The sequence below is a fragment of the Coregonus clupeaformis genome, chromosome 3, assembly GCF_020615455.1.
Source record: "Coregonus clupeaformis isolate EN_2021a chromosome 3, ASM2061545v1, whole genome shotgun sequence".
Lineage (NCBI taxonomy): Eukaryota > Metazoa > Chordata > Actinopteri > Salmoniformes > Salmonidae > Coregonus > Coregonus clupeaformis.
This window is the reverse complement of record NC_059194.1, coordinates 16896240-16921834: the sequence shown is the minus strand read 5'-3', so window position 1 is coordinate 16921834 and position 25595 is coordinate 16896240. Positions and strand designations below refer to the sequence as shown.

The 25595-nt window shown below is 42.6% G+C and overlaps 1 pseudogene; it reads left to right on the top strand.

Annotated features, from left to right (window-relative positions):
* The first annotated feature begins 18582 nt into the window (after positions 1-18582).
* Positions 18583-25595, top strand: part of LOC121538192 — a 67017-nt pseudogene continuing 60004 nt past the window's right edge.

Genomic DNA, 25595 nt, shown 5'->3' with positions numbered 1-25595 from the left:
CTGTAGAAAGCACGCAGTCTCAGGAGTGATACCTGCAGAAAGCAGGCAGAGTGCGTCATTTAAAATGCTATCAGTATGTAGCCAACTACAATGTAATTGTGTTGGACTAAGGATTTGCACAACATTTATCATTCATGAATTTGTTATGAATCATGTATTTGCAGAGACATTCACTAATACTTTTTATAGAACCGTTTAGCTACCATTATTTACTGGCGTCATGCCAAACTGCATCTCTGTCCGTTATGGAAATGAGTACATGAATATGCATTTCCGAGATGAACGTTCTAAAACGGGAGATTTAGTGAATGAGATTAAGTATTAGAACATTTGGCAGATATTGTAAGCTATCCTTTACAAGTAGCAAGCACCACTTACTAGCATCTTGTAATCTTCAAACAGCATACCCACTGGGCAAAAACTGGTTGATTCAATGCTGTTTATGCGTCATTTCAACAAAAATAATCAATGTGATGACGTTGAATCAACATGGAAAACGGATTGGATTTGCAAAAAAATTGATTTCATGTTGAATTCACATTAGTTGAAAACTCAACCAAATGTCAATCAAAACTAGACGTTGAACTGACATCTGTGCCCAGTGGGTAATAAATAATATAACTAAATAATGTGCCATTTAGCAGACGCTTTTATCCAAAGCGACTTACAGTCATGCGTGCATACATTTTTGTGTATGGGTGGTCCCGGGGATCGAACCCACTACCTTGGCGTTACAAGCGCCGTGCTCTACCAGCTGAATGACTGAGATAAATGCAGGCATATGCGTTGTGCTCTGTGGTAGTCTAGTGACAACTCTTTGCACGCTCCATGCTTATAATGGCACTGTATGGCGACCATATTAGGACAGCATCAGACAACATAGCACTATATTGTATCTGACATTAATAAGTACCCTCACCTGACACGCTATATGGAAACACAGTTATACCTTGTAGCATCTATAGGTTGTCTTCGCATATTTTCCCCACTAAAATGCATTTGCAAATGTTATGAATAGATATTCAAAGCAAATGTTTAACATTCATGATGCGCTCCTGCTCATGGTTTAATATTTCCCAGCCGACACAAACATCAGAGGAGGCCATTGTAGTCATCACAGCATGCCTCTGCTTCAGAAGCGGCCATTGTAGTCATCACGGAATGCCTCTGCTTCAGAAGAGGCCATTGTAGTCATCACAGCATGCCTCTGCTTCAGAAGCGGCCATTGTAGTCATCACGGAATGCCTCTGCTTCAGAAGAGGCCATTGTAGTCATCACGGCATGCCTCTGCTTCAGAAGAGGCCATTGTAGTCATCACGGCATGCCTCTGCTTCAGAAGAGGCCATTGTAGTCATCACGGCATGCCTCTGTTTCAGAAGAGGCCATTGTAGTCATCACGGCATGCGTCTGCTTCAGAACTGTAGTGGATCCACTGATACATGTGCATTCCCATTTAGTATTCTTATGCTTCACTGATTTCTGATGAAATGAGAGAAAATCCAAATCGTAGTTCAGATCCCAATGCTCTCAGATTCCTCTGCTTGTACTAATTCACCATGCTACTCTTTAGACTACTCTTTACAGCCCTACAGAATCAGATATCAGTACTAGTATTCAAGGGTCTAAAAAGTTGGACCCGTTACGAAATGGACCAGGGGCTTTCCCATCCGGACCCGATATGCATAAATGCATTTTTTTTATATAGAGACCGGTTTCAAATGGACCCGAGGACAACTAGACCCGTTCCGTATAGACCTGGTGGGATCCAAGTGAGGGAAGCATCAGATAAGTACATTTTAAAGGTATTTTATTAACTGGAGCTGATAAAGTGCGAGGGAGAGGAGGTAGAAAGAGGTGACGCTCTAGCAGGGGCCGTGCTGTGTGTGAAAGCTACTGTGAGTGTGAGCGAGTGACAAGGAACAGGGAGGAGGGAGGGAGAGACGAGAGACAGCAGCCAACCAAGCCAACTCGTGCAATAGTAGACGAATAGCCATAGCTAGGTTATTTATCAATCAATATGATTACATAGTACCTGTCTTGACTGCATCAAACCGGGAGAAGCTAGTTAAGCTAGCTAGCTAGACTAATTGAGGCTGCATGTGCTTTTTCGTCCTAGACAGTTACAAACAACAACAACTCCATTCAGAATAATATGTAGCAGCCTACCTGTCTTTCCTTCTCCTTTAACTTTTAATTCCATCATTTTAATCTTCCATTGATTAGATATCTCCTAGCCTCTGCCCCACACGGAGGCTCTATGACTGTAGCCTATTGCCACTTTGATGACTTATGATTGGCCAAGAACAACAAGCTGCACCCGCCACTCTCTTGAAAAGCAGAGAAGCAGCATAAATTATACAATTTCTCTCTCCTTCTCGCTCTCTCTCTCTCTCCTTCTCGCGCTCTCTCTCTCTCTCCCTACCTCTCTCTCTCTCTCTCTCTCTCTCTCTCTCTCTCTCTCTCTCTCTCTCTCTCTCTCTCTCTCTCTCTCTCTCTCTCTCTCTCTCTCTCTCTCTCTCTACTGCAGCAATCTCTACTGCAGCAGTCACGTTCGGATCTATATGGGTGCTTCCGGACAAGTCAGTTAAAAGTACACAACCCCGAGACCTGTGACAATCATATCATATCCAACCCAGACCCGTAATATTATTTAGCATTCCTGCTCGAGTCCCAGATCGTGTCTCGGGTATTCGGGTACAGGTGGATCCATGAAGATCTCTAATCAGTACTTCTTTGGCTGCACATTGATATTGCTGCCTAGTCCCACGTTTTACTAGAGTTCATATGAGCACATTATGTAGAGAAGCCCAGGTTAAAGCCAAGGTATCATATGCTGGATATTTACGATAGCTATCTGCTCTTTATGATTGTGGAGGGAGGTGAAATTAACCAAAGCATCCCACAGCCCACAGCCCAAGCCTGTGTGCTTTTTCTGGAAGCCTAGACACCCTCAATTGTCTCCCGTCGAGGCCGTAGCACTCTCCACCACCACCACCGCAGCAAATTATTGTGACCAGAGAGCCAGGGAGATGTGAGAGACGGGGGAGAGCTATCGCTCAGTCCCCCAAATCGACGTCACTTCCCAGGAAGGATAATGAGAAGATGAAGGGGTCTGCACGGTGGGAGATGACTACATGAACTGGATCTCGTCTCACAGGGTGGGCACACAACTTCATTCAAGGGCCGCTGGCAGAGTGAGAGGGTATGCAGGGAGATATCAGAGGAAGTCCAGCGTGGGTGAAATAGATGAGATATAACATACATAACACAACTGTGGATAGATGAAGATAAGATACAACCAAGGAGCTGCTCCTACAGTTTTGCTTCGGTGCTGCAGTTTAACTGACGCCCGGACCAGAAAGACAATTTCGATAGACGGTCACATAAAGAAGTCAGATTTGAAAATTCCTAATAAGACCTTTGTGCGCAAAATATCCATTGAGGTTTTCAAATAATTGTCGCTGAGGCCGTTTTTTTTCCCCCATCACTCACAGCCGAAGATATTAACATTTTATATTCATCCAATGTCTACCATGTTTTTGGAAGACGTGATGACGTCGTCGCTGTTCGCGATGCTCCCTGTGCACACTGAGTGCTAGTGCGCATGTGATGTTGGTCCATATAAACCGGATGCAACCCGGATCAAGATGGTCCATGAATCAGTGTATGCGAACGTGAGCAGATTACCTTGAAAACAACTGTCGGACATCTTGGGCGCAGTCTCCAGTTCTTATTATACCTCAGTGGATACAACACATAACCCAACTGTGGATAGATTAAGTGCATGAGATAATATAATACACTGACCGAGCTGAAATAGTTTTTCTGATTTACAATGGAGGATTCCTTTAACAGTAAGTCAGATTTCAGATTTCCCTTGACTAGCTGTAGAGAAGAGAGAGCAATCAGTTGAAAATGCTTTAAGGGTTGTGGTGTAAGGATGCTGACCCTGAGGTAAAGGTAAAACTACAAGCAGCTTCCAAATAAGGGGATGAAAATCTCCCGTAGACACGGGGGTAGCAGGTACACGTCGTGCTACAAATCAGCTCAACAGAGTGATAAAAAAAAGAGGGAGAAATATGCTAAACTCTTCCCATCCATATTCCCACTAAGCCCCATTGTAAGATAAGCTCATCCTTCTCTAAAATGAGTGGAAAGCCACTGTCTTTTTGAAGTCCTGGGTAGTGGAAAGCCACTGTCTTTTTGAAGTCCTGGGTAGTGGAAAGCCACTGTCTTTTTGAAGTCCTGGGTAGTGGAAAGCCACTGTCTTTTTGAAGTCCTTGGTAGTGGAAAGCCACTGTCTTTTTGAAGTCCTGGGTAGTAGAAAGCAATTGTCTTTTCGAAGTCCTTGGTAGTGAAAATGTATAAAGAAGAAGGGGGGGAAAAAATGTAAGAGTTGTTTACGTCATCCATGTGAAAATAAGAGAATAATGGTGGATGAAAAAACCTAATTATGTATTATGCAAAACCAGATCAGGCATTGTTGCTCTTAAGAGAAAGCATTTGGAGGTAAAGAGGATGCCTGGAACAATTAGGATTAGTTGGGAGAGACGAGGTCATAGACATTTTCTAACGAAGGGAGATGAATACTATTGTACATATCCACTGTGTTCAGTTATATCAAGTACAATATTCACACCTTGAGAAGAAAGCTCTTTGGCCTTGTGTTGTCCTCCCGTCATTATTACTATCATAACCTCCTGCAGATAAGTGTCTTTATACTCTGTTATCTCAGCAGAGAGCATGCTAAAGGTCTGACTGATCACATACATTATGGTCCCTCACCCACTCCTTCCTCTCTGTGTTTGTCCGTTTTTTTATGGAAAAAGCAGCAGGGATCCATTTCATTTCTTCCACGTTCGGCTCCAAGTGTTGTGCTTGGCTGCCACCATGTGGATGTCACTTGTCATAATCAATGGATTCCTTTCTCAAACTGTGATAGTAATGGAGGGAGGACGAGTGTGATATGTTGTTGGTCCAATCCATCTATTTACCTTCTGACCTTCGTCTGGACTTCTCCTATCCCTACCTTGACCCAAGCAATAACCTAAGCCAAACGGTATCCCCTCAGTAAGCCTTACAACATAAAGGGTGCTTGAATGGATTCTATCAGTCCCCCAAGCGCTTTCCCCACGTTGCGAGGAACATTAGAATAAGATTCCGGGCTACTTCATTTGTTTTCCCTCCTGCTGTAAACATAAATCACTTTGAGCCTAGCTCAGTCTCATATAAATGTCAAGATAGCCAGGGAAACTCATAAACCCATAATTTGATCTTTATTCATCTGGGACAGCCAATGAATAAAGGCCCACCTAGTAAATCATCATTTCCCCCTTTATGTCAACAGCGTACTGAGAGAGAGAGCGTTCTTCACCGCACGCCCCTGCTTTTTTATCATGAAGCCTCAGCGGTTTTAATGACAGTCATTTAGCATCTCTGCATTTTATCTGCAACATGTCTGTGTTTGGCATTACAGCATTTATTTCTCATTTAGGACATTTACAAATGGCTGTGTTTATACGTGGAGAGAGTGTACATGTATATGTGAAGGAATAAAACAGACAAAATGGGAACCACGGTTTCCATACACATGAGAGGATTGTGGTAATGGAGGATCCAATGCTAATTAAAGATGACTAGAAAGCCATCTCCCAAACTCGATAATGTGTTATTGGAAAGTAGAAACACACAGGATCAAGACATTTAGTGTCCCTAAGTCCAGAGCTGTGGCTTGTGTGTAAAACCGGTCTCTCTCTCTCTCTTCTCGCTCTCTCTCTCTCTCTCTCTCCCTACCTCCTTCTCTCTCTCTCTCTCTCTCTCTCTCTCTCTCTCTCTCTCTCTCGCTCTCTCTCACTCCTTCTCTCTCCTCCTTTTTCTTCTCTCTCTCTCTCTCTCTCTCTCTCTCTCTCACTCCTCTCTCTCTCTCTCTCTCGCTCTCTCTCTCTGGCTCACTATCTCTCTCTCGAACCCCCCTTCCCCCCTGTTCATCCCCTCCTCCAGACTGCATCTACAGACAGTTCTGCTTTTGGGTGTTTTAGAATACCACATTATCATGGATCCCAGAGTGTTTCACCTCTCTGGCAGAACAGACTGGCATTTCCCTTTGGCATTTTTCTGCCCTTCTTGCCAAGCGCTCAAAGGCAATATGATCTGGCCTTAAGGCGGCTTCTCTGAAATGGGGGGGGGGGGGCGAAGCATTCAAACATCAGCAAGTATTTCAGAGCACGGAAATAACAGGATTGTAATGTATACAGGGTACGAAACAGATGTCATAACCAAGATAGAACTCAATTTGCATCTAAAAAGGAAATCATTTTTTGCTTGGGTGGTGGTGGGGGACATTTCTCCTCTCCATGTTAAAACATCCTGTGAATAAGACCCAAATGGAGAGATTTTTTCCCTCCCATTTTTCCAGCTGGAGACCCTAAAGAGATCGCTCATGAATAAGGAGTGGATCTGTGCTCCTCTGCAAAGTGGCATACTTGTAAACAGATGCACCACTTTAGCTGCCTTAGCCGAGGAACAGCCAAGCAAGAAGTAATGTCTCCCCAGGCTTTGAGCCTCTCTCTCTCTATACCCGCCCAACACGGATTCCCAGAATAATACTGAACAGTATGTTTGGGCTGGACTGTTTCCTCAGAGACCCAAAGTTACATCGTTATACTGCCACCTTGCGTCACTAAGAGAACTGTCATAGAAATGGCAGACACAATGTATTTGATGGTGGACTGTATGTTGAAAGGTCATCTTGCTTTCCAGCCATTGTAGAATGTTTTTAATCCTGTTTGAGGTGGAAGTCAATCCTTTAGAAATGCTTTAAGTGTAAATTAGCTCCTAACTGTCCTTCATAATTGTCCTTAAGACTGGTGTGCTCTGTCCACATAAAATACACCCCCAAAACTCTAACAATTAGGATTCTCTACAAGAAAGCATGTCTCTGTTATCCGCCTTATTTTTGCCAGTGAGCATGCAGGCATCCTGGGTGACAGAAATATGGTTCTGACCCCAGTATTTTCTCTGTGCATTTTTTTGTTTTTGAATTACTGCGTATATTGTAGGCATGTCAAAATGACTGTGGGGGTGGAGACTGGTCTTGGATAAAACGTTGTTGTTTTTGAGTAAACAACCTTTCATTGGAAAGCGGTTCCAACCCTCCCTGAGCGTTGCATTTTAATGTCAATTTATTTGCAAATTACTCCAGCTGTGTCAGTGTTTTGCGAACTTAGCACGCATTTTACAAACATTTAAACTGCATTATTTACTGTGGTGTGTGAATTACAGAACACACTATAGCAAAAGTACAAGTCTCTTGGGTTTGTCAGTGCTGGAAGGAAGAAATACTTTTATTCTGGCTGCCTTGTTCATTGTTTTGTATGCAGAGAAAAGGGCTTGTGTAATTGTTGCATGGACAATGTCAGTTGTCAAGAATACTGTGATTTAAGCAGAGCATGAACAAAGAACAAATAATGAAAATAGTGAAATATTTTTTTGGGCACTGTGTATATAAATTGGCTGTTGTTACTCCTGACTTTGCCTGTAAAAAAAGAAAACTGTCTCTAGAGTCTACTTTGATTAACTTGTTGCTACAGTACTTCTAATATAATGTATTGCACATTTACTGTACAACCACTAACTATGTTTTGTTCAGTGTTAATGGAATTTAGACTGATGTAATTAGAAGGCTATAAATGTTGTTGTGTACTTGTATGTGTGAGGTTATGTGTTAATTGCGTGTTTGTGTTATGAGGACTGACTGTCTCTATGGAGGAGCGGTTGTCTCTATGAATGATTGGTTGTCTCCATGGAGGAATGGTTGTCTCTATGGAGGAGTGGTTGTCTCTATGGAGGAGTGGCTGTCTCTATGGAGGAGTGGTTTTCTCTATGGAGAAGTGGTTGTCTTTATGGAGGAGTGGTTGTCTCTATGGAGGAGTGGTTGTCTCTATGGAGGAGTGGTTGTCTCTATGGAGGAGTGGCTGTCTCTATGGAGGAGTGGTTGTCTCTATGGAGGAGTGGTTGTCTCTATGGAGGAGTGGTTGTCTCTATGGAGGAGTGGTTGTCTCTATGGAGGAGTGGTTGTCTCTATGGAGGAGTGGTTGTCTCTATGGAGGAGTGGTTGTCTCTATGGAGGAGTGGCTGTCTCTATGGAGGAGTGGTTGTCTCTATGGAGGAGTGGCTGTCTCTATGGAGGAGTGGTTGATTACTATACTGGATATTTCAAGAGGAAAAAAGAGAACTGCCATCCACCATAGACTTAGCCTACCTCGTCTCACCATTTCCATGGCTAAAAAGACATGAATGTTAAGTTACTATAATGTTCTCTCTTACCAGAGGTATGACAATAGAGTGAATGTTTTATGGTGATTGTCAACCAATCTGTAGGCCTGGTGATGCTGTGGCCTCAAGAGGTGGTGAGGTGAATTTCAAAAGAGGAAATGGTGTTGCTAGGAGGGGTTGCGGACGGATAGGTATAATTTTATTCCATGAGTGGCAGTGGTTAGAATATAATCACCGTTTTGGTTTTAACATGTTGTTTTCCAACATTACCCTAACCCTAACCCTTAACCACTCACAAGCATGCATGCCTGAACTGAACATTACCCAACCACTTAGCCTACTTGATTGTAAATATTGGACGTTTTGTGATTCAGAGCATATGAGAGTTGCTCAGGCTGTTGGAATTCGGCCAATGTGAGCATTTGTGGTGAAATAGTTGTCTAATTTCGCCCGCAGCTGTCTTGAAAAAATATATAACTCTGATATGGATGTAAAGGCAATATACCCATTTCACATTTTGTCTCTCCGGACCACGCCCGGTGTAAAGCCTAAATGTGAGCCATGAGGGCAGATACAAAAGGTGTACATTAAATCTGTCTTGTAGTAAGGCATGAGAATCTGTGGTATATTGTGAGTAAGACATTGCTAAGGGATGGTCTTTATACCCTGTATGTCCCTATAGAGTCAATTAATGATGGCTAAGATAATCTATTTCTTTGTTGATCTACTGGAACAGATGTTTCTCTGGCATCAAGGATGTCTGAAATTTCGAGGTGCACGAGCGAAAAGCAAAGTGTGTCTTTTCCCTGAATGTACATACTGTATGTCATTCAATGTGAAGGACAAGCTGGCAACAAGGAAAGCAGGCAGGGTTGAATTCCATCGCTGCCTCTCTGAGTGTGTCTCTGTGGATTTGGTGTTATGGGTCTCAATCCATCTGCGTTACCGTTTCACCGGGCCCAAATCCCACCGCTGCCACTCCTCATCACAGCACCGAGCTGGGATCAAACAGGACTCATCAGGGTGACACGACCGGCAGACCACAGGGTTACATTCACAAATGCTTTTAAGTGAATGAGGAAAATCAAATGTGAGGTCTGGGGTAGAAGAGAAAGAAGGGAAATTGTTATTTTCTCAGCTCAGCAGTTATAGCAAGGTGTAATGGAAGGATTATAACGGGTAAGAAAGCTTATACTCGTTGTGTCTTCTCCTCTACAATTATATTAGACTCTCTCTGCCGTTTGCTGTGAGGTGCCAACTCTGACACATTGTCCGAGACACAGGATCTATGTAAAGAATGAGGCAGAGGGCTCTGAGGAATGTCCTAAAATGGACACCGTATTATTGCTTACAGTTTAACAAAAAGCACTGAAGTAGTATCTCTAACCTAGCATGTCAGACAGGTCAAAATAATTCCTAACATCAGAGTGCTAGTAAAGCAACCAAAACAAGTCGGTTGCTCTGTTTGTCTGAGTGTTGAGCCGAACTAGTATATCTATTAGAATCCTCAAAAGAGCAATGGCCTGTGTAGTCCAGTGGTTAGTACTGCTGACCAAGGCACACATATGCTGGAGTCTGCATGGGTTGTAATCCGGTCCACTGTCCTCTGGATTCAAATGTCTCCTATATTTCCTCCACTGTCCTACCTGTTCAATAAAGACACACAAAAAAATATGCAAGAAGTGGGACTGTGCCAACTCTTTTAGAAGAAACAAAAATCCTTAAGACAGCACTTCCAAACTTCCAGTATGGAGGAGATTTAAAAACACTCAGTCCTGAACTGAATTATCATCATTTACCATATGTAGTTTGACCGACAGGCATTTGAAATGTATCAGTTACTGCTAGAAACACAATGTCCTTGTCCTCATCCAGCATTAAATGAATGGGAATAAGGCGAGCTGGGAGAGAGAGCTTGGGAGGCGTGCCAAGAATACAGACCAGCTCAGTGGGCCTTACAGTAGTTGGACTCATGCTTGGCATATCCACTCCAAGTCTTCTCCCTGGGCATTCTTACCTTAAAGGCACAGATCTGATGTGCCCTTTAAAGGTTATCCACGCGCTCAGAGAGACGGCCAGTTTGGCAAGTGATCTCTAGAGGTATGTATTAACCAGCGATTTAGAATGGCCAGGACACTGCAGCGCTTGGCGTTAACAGTCCTGAGCTTGCCCTTACACCCTCCACAGCCATCTCAAGGCTTGTAGAACAGAAGGCCAGGCCCATGTCAAGGCATCATGGACTGGGTAGGGGGTACATTACATAGAGGCCTGCCTTTTTGCAAGTACAAAATAACAAGCTTCCATCTGTGGCTGCTGTGGCTGCAGCAACGGACAACACATATAATTAGCTCATGTGTATCCAAGCAACGGGGGTCTATTGGCATAACAACAAAGAGGGGAGGATGGGACATTTCATGTAGCACACTGCTGCTTCTGACTGGTAAGGGGACAATATTGTGTTAATATATATGTGTTCATTTAATAATTTACCTTTGTTTTACCAAGTTTACTGAACACATTGTAATTTACAAAACTCATGTCATATTTGATTGGATTCAAAAATACATCAGACGCGATCTGACTCGCATATTGTAGTTGATGGAGAAAATAAGTGAAATTGTCGTAAGAGACATGGAGATTATTGGAAACAGACCGATTAAGACATACTAAAGTTTGACATTGAGTGTAAAAGCTAACCAGTACATCACAAACATTATACATCATGTTTCCCTAGTATGTGTGGGCTGTGCAAATACATGAACAATACAGAAGTAAAGATCCCTTGTGAATAATACTTTTAATGGGGAAAGGTTGAATTATATATTCTTTCGGAATTGCTCTTTTAGAATTCCATGTTTCATAAGTCTTATAAAGCTTGTTTTTATCAACTTGACATTAAATGATCAACTACATTAAACATTGCAAAAACATTATTTTCCATGAGCAAAATTTAAGTTTGGTAACAGATCAACATATTATGATTCTTTCAAAGTAGTATTTTTCCCACTACCCACCCACCATCATCGGAGGACAACTTTATTTTTAATTGAAGAGCTGTGGTGTCTATAACTAAAGTATTAATGCTGTGCATATTGGGCTCCCGAGTGGCACAGCGGTCTAAGGCACTGCATCTCAGTGCTTGAGGCGTCACTACAGACCCCCTGGTTCGATTCCAGGCTGTATCACAACCGGCCATAATTGGGAGTCCCATAGGGCAGTGCACAATTGGCCCAGCGTTGTCCGAGTTTGGCCGGTGTAGGCCGTCATGATAAAATAGAATTTGTTCTTAACTACATTTTTGTCATTTAGCAGACACTCTTATCCAGAGGGACTTACAGTTAGTGAATACATATTTTTTTATACTGGCCCCCCGTGGGAATCTAACCCACAACCCTGGCGTTGCAAACACCATGCTCTACCAACTGAGCTACATCCCTGCCGGCCATTCCCTCCCCTACCCTGGGCCAACTGTGCGCCAACCATGAGTCTCCCGGTCCCGGCCAGCTGCGACAGAGCCTGGATTCGAACCAGGATCTCTAGTGGCACAGTTAACACTGCAATGCAGTGCCTTAGACCACTGCGCCACTCAGGAGTACAAATGTTCTTAACTGACTTGCCTATTAAAAAAAATAGAAATGTCACATGAGTATAAGTAATCTTCAAGGGGTATTATCTCTTTCTGGTGCTAATATTTGCACTCAGGTACACCTATATGTGGGGGTGTTAAAATATGGCAGGACTTTTTAAAATCTGTTTGATCAGGGTCAAACAAATATTTCCTTTGGTCATCACTATGATCATTTGTGCCAGTAAATCACCTACATTAGTATTTAAAGAGAGGTGAGAGTTGTCCACTACACCACATGGTCTCTGGTTTCTCGCTCTGTCATTTCCTGTTGTTGTTGTTGTTGTTGTTGTACTTCTCTGTTGAAGGGATGTAGCGCATTGGCTTCTGAATTATTTATTTTTATGTTTCAGCCAAGTCACTCAGAGCCTCTGGAATTTATCTGCTGTGGACTGTTGGGGAATGCTTAAAAGGCCCCAATTTCGCTCCTCTACTACACTGTGTTCAACCATGTTTGATACAGTTCATAATTTTCCCAAAAATACAAATGATAGCAAAAAAATTTAGCATTAAAAGACTAATGTTAGCAATCTTGCAGTGTGATTTCTCTGTAAACATTGGGTGATGTGGGCATCAGGAAATATGTTATATTACTTAATTTGATAGATAAGTAGAACAGGTCTTCGCTGATTTCAACTAACCAGTGTTGACCTCTTCTGCAAGACATTTTAGGTGACATAGTGCACTTTCAAATAATTGAGATGGGAATAGCCAAAAGGAAATGGGAATTGAAATTGGCAGGCAATTTAAAACCTAATCCACATGCACTTACAGCTTCATGCTCCAATACAATAACCATGAGACACAACCTCCTACCTGTAGTAAACAGTGCTCTCCTTTCAAACACATTTACCAACGGCTCTTTGCTGTACAACATTTTGACAGCACTTTACGACAAAATATCTAATTGGTTGTCTACATAGAAATGTTAACCCATGCTGCATAATGTAGCACGATGGAAAGCTTTGGATTAAAGGGATAAAGCACACTTTCTGCTGGGCCATTGGTCTGTATCTGACTCTGGCTGCTGGAGACAGTTGCATCTGATACCCATTAGAAAGGATTAAGCAGAGGGAATTCTGCCTGTTTTTAACCATATTAAAGATGTTCACGACCCATACTCCATTGCAGAGATGAATTTATGCAGATCTGACTGAGACGCCGCAGAGTGAGTCTGCCGTTGTGAAGGCTAAAATACCGTCAAAGTAAGGAGTAGGGTCTGTTTCTTACTCCACTTGTAACAAAACTTAACTCTGTTACTATGCAATAACAAAACAATACTAAAATAGCCTTTCAGAATAACAGACAGCAGCACAGCGGTACAGCGGTAGCACAGTGGTAGCAGAGCGGTAGCACGGCGGTAGCACGGCAGTAGCACGGCGGGAGCACAGAGACCATGATGCACTCAAAAGCGTTCGCACTTCAACACGACTGAAGTTTGGCTCAAATTTAGGAAATGTGAATAAATCTGTTTAAGTAAATTGAAGCAATATTATGGCAACGTGGAACAAGTCGCAGGCGAGATTGTAAGACCACTTGTCTTAAAATCTGATTTCCTTGCGCAGGTGATAACATGCATATCAAGTCGGTTCTGTTAGCTACAGTACAAAATCTCCCTGACAGCTTCATTACCATGTACCTCAATTACCAAATGAGACAAAGTGCAAATGGGCTGAGAATACTTTTATTCATTTAATTTCAGAATGCCGTTTTTATTGCATATTTTATTGGAGGTCTCTTTATTAAGCAGGTCAGAGAGAGAGAGAGAGAGAGAGAGAGAGAGAGAGAGAGAGAGAGAGAGAGAGAGAGAGAGAGAGAGAGAGAGAGAGAGAGAGAGAGAGAGGGGTGCCCTCCTATGAGATTTATGCTGAGCCATTATCCAACAGGGTGGCCCATGGGCACCAGAGGCGGAGAGCTCCACTGCATGTCTAAGTGAGCCGGGCTGATGCCCAGCCAGAAGTCCTTATGCAGATGAATTGGGGGCAGTGACACCACTGAATGAACCAGGTGCGCCGTCCAAATCGATCTGCACAGCTCTACAGCTCTCAGCTGAGGGAATTTCTTGTTAAGGGGAAAGCAATAGGAGAGGCCTGGGAGTGGGGCTCAGTGCAAAGACCTATCTCTTACTTTTTCCTCCAGAAGGACCACCATTAGACTTCTCTGAGGATACGGGTGTGTCCACATGTCCATGGTTTAGACTTGTGGTCTAGTGATTCAACAACTGCTAATGTCTATTGTGACATTTAGTTTCATGAAACTGACACGGTCAGGACACAATCCAGCCAAGCAGATGAAGCGTATTCTTAATTCCCTCAGCGCCCTTACACACATTCATTTGACATGTGGCATAATTTTTCATCAATTCCTTTTGTCTTCGATCACACAAAGGTACCAAGATAATGTAACACCTGGTGTTCCAGATGTTTTTCTACTATTCTAGAGCTTCCCAAACCTCTGTATAAAGGGTTCTACATAGAACCCAAAAGGGTTCTACCTGCAACAAAAAAGGGTTCTTCAAAGGGTTCTCCTATGATAGTACCTTTTTTTTTCAAAGAGTGTACTGAAAATGTGTTCAATGTTCTACCTTATGGTTATGCAGTAAAGCCAGATGCCCTGCAAGCCCAACGTTCCCAATAGTTGCCATGGTTTCATATAATATAATAAAGCAACAGTTGCTTTTTACAGCTGGTGGGCCTGCCCTTAAACTTAAGTGACCCAGTGGAACATATTTTGAACTAAAGTTCTCCAGCTATCTGCACACTAAAACATGTACTTATTCATGTAAATAGTCCTCATGGAATGTTGTTGTTCTTTATGGTTGTGAAGTTAAATTGACGGAAAGGTGATGCCGTGTGGATCGTCAATCCTGTTATTATTTGCAGGATTTGGAAACGTAGCCCACTGACCCATACAATTGTGTTTGGAATATATCCTCTAAAATTATTTTAAATATGCATTTATTCACATCTTTCATAGAAAAATACCAGGCCCAAATGAAACCTGACAGACAAAACTCCTTTACCATGAGTAAGCCTGCGTATTTACAACAATCCTCATAAACAACTTAACTGACAGCAACTTAGGTGTCCTCCTGTAGTTTACAAATCCAGAGTGCACTCTTGGCGAGCATTCCTGTCACCGTCTCAGCACAGCATGGTGAAACGATATCCTAATTATCACCACACGGTGAGCTGACAGAAAGACAGAGAGTGAGAAGAGCCAACCTCTTCTCTCCTCCACTCCACGACCGAGACCAATCCACTCTGATCACATCCTACCGGGGGACCACACTCTCAACCGCAAGAACTTAAAGATGTTAAAATATTTTAAAAAACTGGGAAGTGAAAAGGTGGCAGTTGGTAAGACACAAAACACTGTGAAAGCTCCTGGTTATGTTTAATTGTAAATTAGATCCCACATGCATTATCTTAATACAACAGTGTATTAGCACAATCTGGAGGCAATGGATGATGTTTAGATAGGTAAATGCCTGCATTATGTATCGGAAGTAAATACTAGAGAAAGAAACTAGTTTACAGAAAACTTCACCATTGGAAATGTATTGCATTTAACCCTTTCTGGCCACTTATGGGTGATGGGGAAAAGGAATGGAACATAGAATGGAGTGACAGACCTCATCTGCATTCACCATCATTCACTTTGTGCTGTCTTGTTGTCCAGCTGTCTTGTTGTCCAGGTGTCTTGTTGTCCAGCTGTCTTGTTGTCCAGCTGTCTTGTTATCCAGCTTTTGCTGCATCAAACTGTCAACCTCTGGTCATCTGTCTCCCTAGGCGATGGTTGGGAGGAGCGGTTTTAGGAGAGGGCATCAGAGGATACTGTTGAAATGACAACATCCTGTCAATTTTAGCCACTGATTAAATGAGACATACCAAATAGCAACCTCACCCAACACAGTGGCACAATTTAATTTGTCAAGGGGGCAACATGACATGGAAAAAGGGGGATAAAACTGCAGCCACTAGTAGTTTTCCACTACTTGGTATTCAATCTCACTTTGACATTTCAAGGCAGCCATCAAGAACATGCAAATAGGCTCATTTCTATAAATATGGGATTCACCCAATCTCTTCCAGCGTTTGACAAGCAGAACTAATGCCCCATATGCATATGCTCAATGTTCTCTGCTACATTTGTGTTCCTAATACGTTTTTATCCTATTTTTTCACCACTTGGTCACATTTTACTTGTGCACTTACTGTTAAATTAGTCATCTCAGATTAGCGAGGGTTTAGCTACAACCTAAGCATTAGGAGCAACTTCTATGTTACAAAAGTTAAATGATTTGATATATAAAAATGGCGAAAATGTATGTCGTACCTCAGTGGAGTAAAGCAGTTTCGCGGGCCAACCCCCACCCACAAGGTCTGAGCATCTTCATACAATTCAACACATTTTGTGACCATAGAGATCCTATTAAATTACTAGAGGGGCTATGCCATTAATTCTTGAAGTTCAAGAATGGGGTAAAAACGGCAGCCAGGGAGAAATCCAAACCAGTCTAATTGGAATTAATGCATAATCCAGATTTGAGTTATTCAACAAAATAAAAATAATGCATTGGAAAGTATTCAGACCCCTTCACTTTTCCACATTTTGTTTCGTTACAGCCTTATTCTAAAATGTATTAAATTCATTTTTTCCCTCATCAATCTACACATAATACCCCATAATGACAAAGTGAAAAACAAAACTTATTTAGATAAGTATTCAGACACTTTGCTATGAGACTTGAAATTGAGCTCAGGTGCATCCTGTTTCCATTGATCATCCTTGAGATGTTTCTACAACATGATTGGAGTCCACCTGTGGTAAATTCAAAAGGTCCCACAGTTGAAAGTGCATGTCAGAGCAAAAATCAAGCCTTGAGGTCGAAGGAATTGTCCGTAGAGCTCCGAGACAGGATTGTGTTGAGACACAGATCTGGGGAAGGGTACCAAAAAATTTCTGCAGCATTGAAGGTCCCCAAGAACACTGTGGCCTCCATCATTCTTAAATGGAGGAAGATTGGAACCACCAAGACTATTCCTAGAGCTGGCCACCCGGCCAAACTGAGCAATCGTGGGAGAAGGGCCTTGGTCAGGGAGGTGACCAAGAACCCGATGGTTACTCTGCCAGAGCTCCAGAGTTCCTCTGTGGAGATGGGAGAACCTTCCAGAAGGACAACCATCTCTGCAGCACTCCACCAATCAGGCCTTTATGGTAGAGTGGCCAGACGGAAGCCACTCCTCAGTAAAACGCACATGAGAGCCCGCTTGGAGTTTGCCAAAAGGCACCTAAAGGACTCTCAGACCATGAGAAACAAGATTCTCTGGACTGATGAAACCAAGATTGAACTGTTTGGCTTGAATGCCAAGCATCATGTCTGGTGAAGCATGGTGGTGGCAGCATCATGGTTTGGGGATGTTTTTCAGCGGCAGGGACTGGGAGACTAGTCAGGATCGAGGCAAAGATTAACGGAGCAAAGTACAGAGAGATCCTTGATGAAAACCTGCTCCGGCGCGCTCAGGACCTCAGACTTGGGGCGAAGGTTCACCTTCCAACAACCCTAAGCACACAGACAAGACAACGCAGGAGTGGCTTCGGGACAAGTCTCTGAATGTCCTTGAGTTGCACAGCCAGAGCCTAGACTTGAACCTGATCGAACATCTCTGGAGAGACCTGAAAATAGATGTGAAGCGACTCTCCCCATCCAACCTGACAGAGCTTGAGAGGATCTGCAGAGAAGATTGGGAGAAACTCCCTAAATACAGGTGTGCCAAGCATGTAGCGTCATACCCAAGGGACTCAAGGCTGTAATCGCTGCCAAATGTGCTTCAACAAAGTACTGAGTAAAGGGTTTGAACACTTATGTAAATGTCATATCTAGGTTTTAAATTTTTTGCAAAAACATTTGCAAAAATGTCTAAAAACATGTTTTTGTAGATGAATTGTCTAATCTTTGAGTGGGTGTGAATGAGTGCGCAGGCGAGAAGGGGTGCATGCACGCACGCGGTCTTCCCTTTTTCTAGTTAGTCATCAATCATCGTTGAAGCTGACAGCTAGCTTCTCAGATAAATAACCTTGTTGCTTGTTGTTTGATTTAGCTAGCTAGTTAGTTGTCATTACTTTGAGCTGACAGCATGCTCCGAATTACTGCTAATCAAGGATTATTTCACGAATGGTCCCAACAATCACCTGTCTACTCACCAGGGATGGAGAAATGAGCGAGAATCTTCAACGAGGAGCAAGCAAGGTGTGTTAAGATAGCTAGCTAGTTAAGTACACAACACATTAGCTAGGCTTTATAAATGACCAGGCCTTCACTACATGCATCTACTCTGTATTTGTTCAAGGTAGGCTATAGCCAGTGTTGGAGGGACAGTACTATTGAAGTCAAGCTTCTATAGCTAACACTAGCCTAAATGTTTCACTGACTATTTCCCCAGCCATGGTATTTTTCATCCCTGTATCCCACACAACAAGTTAGCTAGCTAATTAATTGAGAGAGAGGGAGCGAGAGCTAGAGATAAGAGGCACAAAGCGGTTTGAAGAGGAAGAGAGACCCTTCTTTGTGTGTGTGTGTGTGTGTTTTAAAACATTTGGGTCTCCATGACAATTTACTTTATTGTGGACCCAAATAAATAAGACTGATAATGCACTGAAAGGGTAAGATCGTGTAGGGAATGGGCAGGCTCATAGAGCTGGTGGCCAGCGATGGATCCAAGGTGGAGCACTCAGCTAAGGTAAGAATGATGACATAGTAGTTTGTGTTTGTGTGTGTTAGAGATCTATTTGTGTTTGTTTGTCAGACAGAGAGTCAAATTCATTAACATAAATATGAATTAAAATCCTTCTTGCTGGGCCTCCCGAGTGGGGCAGCGGTCTAAGGCACTGCATTGCAGTGCTTGCGGCGTCACTACAGACCCGGGTTCAATCCCAGGTTTTGAGTGCCTTCGCATGCCTGAGGTAACATCATCCTCTTCACCGATAGGTAGCATATTTAAAGGATTGGCCTCTTAAGGAGCTTAAACCCCTTAAGAATAATCAACGGCTCTGGTCCCCAGCGGCATAGGGATTCCTCTCTAATTGTGTGTGTGTGTGTGTGTGTGTGCTTGCGTGCGTGTGTGCACGCATGTGTGTGTGTGTAGATGCAGATGAGGGAGCGTGTGTACCCGAAGTTCAATTCTCTCCCACAGCACCAAGAACAACCTTCTGAAGCACGTTTTCCTCCATATGCAGCACATTACTGCACCTCAACAACAACAATGACAGTGACATGACAACAATGAGGTTGTTGTTGATGTTGATAAAACAGATTATGATATTTGTTGTATTTTATCATAGATCATCGTACTAACTTCTTGTAGACAAATACTCAATGGTGTGGGTTTGACACCTGAAGTCATAATTATTCATGACACAGCTGATTTTCCAATTCAGCCAATGAGACCGAGCAATGATCATGAATATTCACAAACTCAATTAGCTTCACTATAACGGAACGTGCCAGGATGATGAAAATGATATATTCTGAATCAAGGGGTGATGGAGAATAGATAGGGTCTGCATACACCAATCCTCACTATAACCTACACTTTGCACAGGCCCTTGCTCCCCATACCAAATTTTTCTCACCCCCTACCCATCAAAGCCCTCTTCAGAGGGATGACTTACAGAAGACTCTGCTGCTAGCTCTCATGCTAGCTCATTAAAGCCTCATCTTCACTCCCCTACTCACTGGTCAAATCACCACCAGAATCGCAAAGGTGTTTTACTCCACAATTTTTTTTCCGATAATTACATATTTGGGGCTGTGGCTGATTTTCATTCATGTTTGTCCCTCAATAGAACAGTGTGGGTGTTTTTTGGCCCAACATTTTGTTTGTTTTTGCTGCCCTTACCTTATTTAGGATGAAAAGGGCAATCAATAATAATTTATGTCAGTGTGTGTACTGCAATAATGTCACTAGAGTCTCTACAGAGGAATGGGCTATGTTCTGTCAAGATGGTTTAGTGATGCTCAACCTATTATCCCTGTCCCAAGGAATAGATGAACAGCAGTTTCTCTCGAAACTAGCATTAGGGGTAGCTCAGCTAGCCGGAACAGTTTTGCATAATAAAGACCCCTTTTACAAGCCCCAAAGTGGGCACCAAGGTTCACTTTGGTTTGTTGTGCTTCCCTCTGAAACAAGTCTAATTGTCACCTTATGGATGCTGTAGCCTTGTTTTAATCCGATGTCTAGAATTTGAGCTAGGTTTGGGCAAAAACTATTTTGACGACCCTAATGCTAATGACCCTGTCAAAATTCCGGTATAGTGGCTCTCGGTAACGGCTGGACAGATCATGACGAGAGGCGGGGAGTGTGTTGTGTACCTCCAATCAAGTTGATTTGTGAATTGTCATTGACATTGGTTTCATATTGGCTTAGATATGAAGATATAATTTAACATTGAGCTTCAACCAATGCATATACTATAGTGGGGGCTATCGCCGCAATAATGTTGGTGTGGGTTAGGTCATTCTGATGGAGACACAAGGCATAGGGCCCAAATATATTCCTTATACCCTACGTCAGGTTGCCCTGACTGGCTAAATCCTCTCTCCTGGCGGTCCCTAGGGAAACTATTATATGGATTCAGTTAAGGCAAACAACATGTCAGGATGTGTTCCAATCTTTGAAGCTCACCATCTAGAGCAAACATTTGAAATGATAATCTCTCTCTGGGGATGGTGTGCAAGGCCTAAACCCACAATGATAAAAAACATTATTTTGTGTAGCTTTTTATGCTTCTTTCACTCCCAATCCTTTTGCATCTCTGTCTTTGTCCTTAGCCTTTGTTATTTTGCCTATAATTCACTATCTAACTGTCTATTGCGAGGCAGAAGATCAACAGAGACAGGAACACAAGAAGGAACAATTCATGTCTGCAGCTATTACTGGTGGCGTTGTCATCAGGGGGAAATGCAAGAACGCTAATGGTTTCTGCAATTAAGGTGGACAGAGCTGTCTTGATGGTTCTCCTATGGGATAATACTGACTTTCGCAGGCCTGCAAGGTTGGTGATGGATGCCATTTTAAAAGATTTCCTGTTTTTTCCTCTCCCTCTCTCTCTCTGAAAACCTTTCATATAGGAAGGCTTTAATGAGACCTCGAGTTCACCATGATAGAAACCCTTTTAAGATATTCATGAAATTTGTTTATTGCCGCTGTACACTGAGATATTGCTTTCTTTTTGTCTTTCTTTTTAGATTTATGTGTGTAAGAATTTCAAAACCACAAACATGAAAATATACAAATCCTGCAGGGGAGTGAATGAAAAAGAAAAATCTAAATTTTCTTTGAGCAGGGATGAAATGAACCCCTTTGGATGTGACCCTTGGATATCCATTAGGCACATCAGAGTGGTGTATAATCACATCTTCTGTGGAGAGCAAAACAAAATGGATTGGCATGGAAGTGTAGTCCCAGTCTGAGCTGTCTTTGATGTTACTTCCCTTCATGTATTGGAAATCACCGTCGACAAAAGCTGCATGATTCATGGCTATTTACCAACCATTAATACTGTAGGTTGGAACAAACCAAACATTGCATCTAAGCCGATGAACCCATCCAATTCTTTGTTTTAACAGTGCGACTAACTGGAACCATTTGGAACCAAACATTGACATTTCCTCCTGGTTGGCTTCTAGCCAGTAGATGTGAGCTGAACTAATGCCTCATTTGCGATAAAGCTTACAGTGCGCTTTACATAGTAGATACATATGTGCATTCTAGAGATTATTATATATTGAGGTTACATCTCTTCATGCCCCCTGCTGAAAATGTACTTTTCAATGTTACATACATACATAACCCATTTCCAATTGCATCATACATTTCTACTACACATGCACTCACTCACGCACACACCCACACAGACATAGACACATATACATTCATGCTATACACACATCGCAACTGCTGCTACCAGACTCTTATTATGATTGCTAAATACTTTACAATGTAAACACTTGCCCCCTGTATTATACTTATGCTAAAATGGTTATTCTATTCTACTGAGCCATTTACTTTCTGTTCGTATTCTTACCTTTTATTATTTCTTATTGTTGTTGCATTGTCCAGAAGGAGCCTTTCAAGTAAGCATTTCGTTGGACGATGTATACCATGCGTATCATGGACATACAGCTAATAAAACTTTAACCTTTAAACTACAAACCAATGTTTCCATCTGGAAATATTATATTGAGTTTCCATCTGTAAGTATTCTAATATGTAATTGGAATTACAAAAACTTGAGAATAAACAAATCAGAAGTGTTTTCCTTCGATATCTGACAAGATAATTGCTTAGTAAACAAAACATGGGCTTTCAGTCCAAATTGTAGCCTATATATTGGTCATTTAGATTTTTCCAAGTTGCCTCAACTGATTATAATGGAAGTGGTAGGGGCAAGCTCCTTCCTGGTCAAAAAAAAATCTTTACAATGTGAGTTTTGAAAATACACAACGGCAGGTCTTCAGAGGTTGTACATCTGGACAGATGTGTTTTATTGTTTATTTGCAAATAATGATAAATAATGACAGCATTTGGATTTGTGACAGGATAACTTTCTAACTTCTCTTGCTACATGAAACTGTAGTATCGTTGACCAGTGAGCTGGATTGCTATAAGGGGGAAAAGCCCTTACACCACAGCAATATAACGGAACACTCACTGGTCCACTCAATATGGCTGAATGGGACAATCCTCTAGTATTCTAACTCTCTGGTCAATATGGCTGAATGGGAAGATCATCTCTAGTATTCTAACTCTCTGGTCAATATGGCTGGGAAATACAGAGAAGGGCAGCACAGAATGGGCTGTTGCCAGGGGATGTTTAGGATGTGTATCACTAGACCAATATTATTCCAGCACTAAATTAACTGTTCAAGATTAAAGGTACAATCTGTGATTTGAAAAATAATAAACCACTCTCAACATAATAGACGGAACTATGATTTTTTTTGTCACATACACCAGATAGGTGCAGTGAAATGTGTTGTTTTACAGGATCAGCCATAGTAGCAAATTAGGGTTAAGTGCCTTGCTCAAGGGCACATTGACAGATTCTATTGGAATGGTTGCCACCCAAGTGGACTGATCTTCCGTTATAAGCAAAAAAGGTTTATTAGGAGGCTAGCTACTTCTCCTTTGCTAGCTAACACACAATTACATCAAGCAGATGAAAATATTTTAATTGGTTTTAAATATGTTTCTATTGCCATTTCTTTGGATATATCCATTATAATGATCCTGATAAATGAATTTGCCTGCCTCAGAGAAGCTGTCAGTCTCGTCCGGACAGGTTCATTCTCTATGGCACTGCAGAGATCGCAAAACAAAATCAACATTGTTGCACAGGTCGGAGAGGCAGGCAGCAAAGTGTAGACAAACCCCAAGTGTTGCAAATGAATTGCTTGGCTAGAAGCATGGAGAAATAATGTCTAGATGCTTTTTTCAAAGGAGGGGGAAGAAATGTATGAATTCCCTGGCTGGGCTGTGGGACAGTGCATTGATAATTAAAATGGAACTGTTAACAGGCATTACTCAGGGAGTGTGGTGAATAACTCCCTGCTATCAACCAATCAACATCCAGGATAAAACAACAAGTTATATTCTTCAAGAATCCAAAGTCCAAAAATGTTTATAGCAATCCTGGACTTCCCAATAGCTGTTGGCATCAACTAGTGTTTATCTACAGGTTTACTTGGTTTTACAGTTCTCTGTCTAAGGCAAAGTAGAAGCAAAGAGCAGGCAATGATTATGAATTGCTTATGAAGCGAATACTTGTATTCAATCAACTATGGATATCAGTATGTCTGAATAGCATTTTCATAACTGAGTTTGATTGGTACAGCAGCTTGTCTTTAATAGAGGGAGTTGACATTTGATTTAGATGTCTTAAGTCAGGTGATGTGTTGGCCATCATGGGTCAAGAGTCACCCCGCAGAACTGTCGCTTTATAAATTAACAGTCAACTCTCTCCATCCAACTCAGAGCTGTCTGGAATGCTAATATATGGCATTGATTGAATATTGGCCATAAAGTCAACTAACACTTACAATCTCAATCACAACAACCCAATTCACATACACTGGGTCCCGTAAGTATTGCCATAACATTAATATAACTTGAAATATGACTACTAAGGTTGGCATCACACTTGATGTGAGATCTCTCCTGATTGACAGTTATTTTGAAAAGATTTGACTGGTAATAGTTAGCTAATTCAAACCCTTTTCTCCCACTACAATGTTGCAACACAGGTGCCAGGGGTCACCAAATCAAAGTTCATGACAGCGTATATATATATATGTAAGTTGAGAATCAAGTTAGAGTTGCTCACTTCACAGTCGCGACACTCAAACAGGTAAGATGTAATTGCCTGTCACGGAGACCGCCGAGGCTGCTCCTCCTCCTTGCTCAGGCAGGCTTCGGCGTTCGTCGTCCCCGGAGTACTAGCTACTACCGCTTGATGTTTTCGATGTTTGTTTGGTTTTGTCTAGTTGATGCACCTGTCTTGTATTCTGTCTTGATTATGTCTCCTATAAGTTCCCCTTTGTTAGGTTGAATTTTGTGTGTTATTGTCCACCTGTCTAGCGTGTTAGGTTCTGTGTCCTTACCGTGTTATGGTATTTGCGCACTTGCGTATTTGTTCTCACCTCTTGTGTTTTGGGAGGTTGTTATTTTTTGTGTATACCTTACTTTATTTTTGAGTAAAGTATTTGTGACTATACTTCTGTGTCCTGCGCCTGACTCCACCACCGCACCCACTACAGAACCCTTGACAGAATAACACACCATCTATGGAGTCAGCAGGAGCAGCAGCGGCGGTGACCGAGTCACTAGAGGAGCGGGTCAGCAGCCAGAACACCATGATCCAGCAACTCGGCGCCGCCATGCAAGAGGTCATGGGGGAAGGGGAAGAGGAGTGCACAAGAGTTCGCCCTGTACTTCCGGACTCTAGCGGCGGATGCGGGGTGGAATGAGAGGGCCCTCATCGACCACTATCGGTGCAGCCTGCGAGAGGACGTTGGCCTGCAGGGACACCAATTTAACCTTCGACCAGCTGGTGGACATGTCAATCCGTCTGGATACCCTGCTGGCCACCCGCGGACGTCCGGAGTTGGGGCCGTCCATTCCATCCCCCAGCACCTCCGAGCCGAGCCCTATGGAGCTCGGGGGTGCTGGCGCTAGAGAGAGGAGGAGAGAGATCTGGAGGGAGGCTGTCCCCTGCACCAACTGTGGCCGTAGAGGACACACTGCGGTTAGGTGCTGGGGAGGGTCTCCAGGGGATCGAGGCAACAGGTCACTCACTGGGGAGTCATTTCAGGTGAGTAGGCGCCCAACTCACCCAGAGCTCTCTGTTGGTCACATGTGTATACCTGTAGTATTCCCCCAGGTTACATCTCATTCCCAGCATAAGGCGCTAGTCGATTCAGGCGCAGCTGGGAATTTTATTGATCGTAAATTTTGTGTTAGTTTAGGGATTCCCCTCCGACCAGTAGAGGTGCCTTTCCAGATTCATGCCTTAGATAGCCGTCCGTTGAGATCTGGGTGGATTAGGGAGGTCACAGCGCCACTAAAGATGAATGCGCAGGGGGGTCATGAGGAGATAATTCAGTTATATCTGATTGACTCTCCTGCGGATCCCG